This window comes from Geospiza fortis, unplaced genomic scaffold (genome assembly GCF_000277835.1).
Source record: "Geospiza fortis unplaced genomic scaffold, GeoFor_1.0 scaffold188, whole genome shotgun sequence".
Taxonomy (NCBI): Eukaryota; Metazoa; Chordata; class Aves; order Passeriformes; family Thraupidae; genus Geospiza; species Geospiza fortis.
The window spans coordinates 2,531,872-2,535,672 of NW_005054337.1; positions in this window are offsets into that span (position 1 = coordinate 2,531,872).

The following is a 3,801-nucleotide window of genomic DNA, read 5'->3' on the forward strand; positions in this document are numbered from 1 at the left end:
ACAGGATGGGAGTAACAGGCTGGGATTTAACTAAGTGCTTTCGCAACACCTCCCTTTAGAGTTAGGGTAGGTTGAGAAACTGATGTAAAATCTATATTCTCTGTGTGGATTTTGCAAACACATTTTTGTATTCCAGTACTCAAAGGTCATCACCCTTACGTGCGTGCCTTGAGAGCAAAGATTTGAAGGAGAGGAGATCTGGGCACAAAATTTCCTCTGCTCTTCTAGTTGGGCTATACTCAATTTGTTATCAAAATAATTTGCTGAACACAGACTAGGGCTGGAACTTAAAGGCAGCCAATGCTTTCCTGGACTTTCATGTTGATTGCAAGGTGAAATTATCTGGTGAATAAATTCTTATGGAAAGGCTTGATGATGCTCTCAGATCACAGCTTTGCTTCTCCCTTCTGTCACCACTGGGAAACCTTTGCAGCTGCTTGTGTGACCTGGCTTGAACCTGGCAAGAACTCCTGGATCTGGGCAGGTCCTGGTGCTGCTGCTGATGGCCACATCACTCTGGATGCTCTGTTGATGATGTTGGGATTTTTCCTTGTCTTTCCCCATCACCTTGCTGACACCTGTCATGACACGATGGTGGAAGCCCTGGTTCTGATGGAAGCAGCGAAGCCAGACAACCCGGCTGGTTTGTGTTTCAGCAGCATGGCTGGGATTCAGGTGGGGATGTTGTTCAGCCTTCCCTGCCGCTCGATTTAGCAGGGGTGTCGGGTTTCCCGGGAATGGGCCGGCTTTGGCCCCGCAGAGCCTCCCTTCCCAGGGTAAACGTAAAGGTTAAAGTGTGCTGCCGCAGTTGTGACAACGGCGTCGCCAGGGAACAGCGTGCTTGAGGCGCTGCCAGAGAGCCCCAGGACAGGCTGTTTCCCAGCTGCAGCCAATGTAGGCTCTGGCTTAAGTTCCTGAATGGGAAGGGAGAAAAAAACCCCCAAGCCCAGGCTGGTAAGCTTGGGTGGTGGCTGGTTTGCAGAGCCTCAGGGCACTGTGCTGCTCCCTGGGCATGTGGTTTTGGACCAAGGAATCTGAAATCCTGGGGTGGAACAGATACTGCCCTTCAATTCTACAATTCCTTCTTCCCAAAGGTCTGATTTCAGCTTATTTCTCTCTGCCCACAGATTAATTTTATCTGTGATAATGCCAAACCAGGGTCCCCCATTGCCTCTGGAAGTCATGGCTCCCCAGTACCCCTGCCTAGGGCTTTGCTTCCTCACCTTGTGCCGGGATTTGTGCCCGGACCAGCCTTGCTCCCAGGGAGCGTGGAAGATTGCAAGCATCCCAGAAAGGCTGGCTGGTGTCCAGCTGCTTGCTCCTGCTCTCCTTGGAGAATTTTATCCCAGTGTCCACCACACCAAGAGCTCCAAGGGGGCTGTGGGGCATGGCTCTGCCTCATGCCTGGCATGGATGTGCTTCCACCTCGGGTTTGCCAGGAGGGTGCAGAGCCAAAGGCTGGCGGAGTGGTGGCAGTATGTGCCTGAAGTGACACTGGTGGCCTCCAGGTGCCTGGCAGCCCCGCTGGAGGAGGAGAGAGGCAATTCCAAGCTGTATGTTGGCGATGACAGTCGATGGGCAGAGGCTCCGCTGGCCCGGCACAGCATCTGGCCAGTTACTGCTGACTGTGGCCCTACAGAGGCCAAGGTGGGGGACTCCCACTCATCACAGGAGTGGTGGCTGTGCCAGGGCTGGGCAGTGTGTGTGTCATTGTCACCAAGAACTGTGGCTGCTGGTGGTGCTCCAACCTCTGCTTGTACCCAACTGCACGAACACATCAGTGAGCTGGAGCTGTGTGCCTGCTCCTGCATTATCCCTGCTGGTGCTCATCACATGCCAAGTCCTGCCCTGGATTCCAGGAAAGGAGCTGGCTTTGCTGAAGCCACAAATCCCAGCTGTGAAGGCTGGAGCAGGACAGCTCCACATCTGCTCAGGAGTCTCTGGCTGTGTCCCACTGAGCAAGTGTTGCTCTTGCATTGAGGTGTTGATGGTGGGTGCCTCAGGACAGGGCAGGGACAGGTGAGACAGCAGCACCTCAAGGACAGGAACAGATGTGCTCCCATCCTGGCTTTTCTCCGTTTCAATGCTGCATGTGAACCACTGGCAAAGTCTGACCCCAGGCTGTGGCACACAGATGCTGGTGGCTCACTGGGAGCTGGGATTTGCCAATGTGGAGCAGCAGCACTGCCCGAGCAGCGCTGGTCCTCCTGAGAGGTGCTGTAGGCAATGTGAGCACTCCTCTTGGGGGGCTGCTGCTGCTTGTTGGTGGCATTGATTCAGGTCCATCATGGATGGCCAGGGCAGCCTCCCCACCTCCTTTGCTGCTGTAGCCTCCAGCCCTGCCACAGGTAAGGTTTGAACGAAGGAGAGAGCAAAGCAACGTTTAAGCAGCCAGGTTTGGTGTCTGGCAGGACCTGAGCTTTGTGTGGCTGTGGGGAGATGGGAGGTAGGACCAGGCTGGCAGGGGCTGAGGCTGGAGGAGCCCAGGGTAACCTCAGCCTCCCTGGAGGCACCTGGCCAGCCTGGGCCTGGGGAGAGTCACACTCCTCCAGCAAATGCCAGGATTCAGCCCCACACAGTGCCTGAGGTGTGTCCTGGGGTGCAGCACCCCAGCAGGAGCTGGCAATGCCCGTGCAGCACCCATACACACAGTCCAATCCCTCTGGAGCCTCCAGCTCCTCTGTTTCTTCCCCTGATTCTCAAAACATTTGATTTTGCAGAAAGTCTTTCAACTGCTTCCTAGGGAAAGCTGCAGCCGCTGGCCAGTGCCCAGCTCCCAGCTGCTGCCACCTTCATCAAGGCCCAGTGGAAGTGCCCAGAGGTGCCACATCATCCCCACAGAGCCCAAGGGGCCAGTGCCAGTGGGCAGGGCTGGCCACAGCTCACCAGAACAGGGGCCAGCTCCATCACCAGCTGCTCCTGGCCACCATCCCCATGGGCTGGCCAGTGGCCACCTTGTGTCACCTGTGGGCACCTTGGAGGGCCTTAGTCACCTGTGTGCCCTGTCTAGCTCACCCAGGCCACCGCCATGGGATGGTTTTGGGGTGTCACTGTGCCCAGTGCCAGCCCTGCCTGTGGTGCTGTGCTGGAGCAGGAGGCAAGTCCATCCCTGCCCCGTGTCTGCGTGTCCCCGGCCCACGGGGGACAGGCAAGAGTGGCGTGTCCTTTGAACGGGCTCCAGCAGGAACAGGTGCTGGGAAAGGCGCAGTGGGCCGGCTCCCGCCGCTGTAAGGGATACTCCTCTGCCCCGCTAATCCGGCTCCATTACAGCCGGCACCGGGGGGGCTGCACGGCTTCTGATCTGGGGTGGGGTGATGGGGGGTCCTGCAGACAGCAGAGCCCCCAGCCCTGGGAAGAACACGTCCATCCCCACGGGCTTCCTGTGCTGAGCTGCGGGATGTGGGAGCGCTCTCCCAGGGACTGCTCTGCTACAGCTCCCGTTCCGGCAGAGCAGCAGCAGCTTCCCCGGCACTGGGGTGGTCCCTGCTGGGTTTGTTCTGGAGCTGAGCTGTCCCGGGCTCTGCACGGCTGCACAGGGAGGTGTTTGGGACAGGGTGAGGAGAGATGACTGGGCACAGGAGGGCAGGGGAGCCCAGGGCAGAACAGCCCAGGGGATTTGGGGATCAGGGGCTGGGCTGGAGGCCAGCGCAGGTACAGGCACCAACAGGTCCCCTTGGTGGAGCTGGTTACCCCTGGGCAGGGACACGAGAAGCGCTGGCGGCTGCTGGGTGTGGGGTCTGGGGGGCACCTGAGCAGATGGGGTTTGCCTGCATGGCTGGAGCTCCTGTGCGCTTCAGGGGG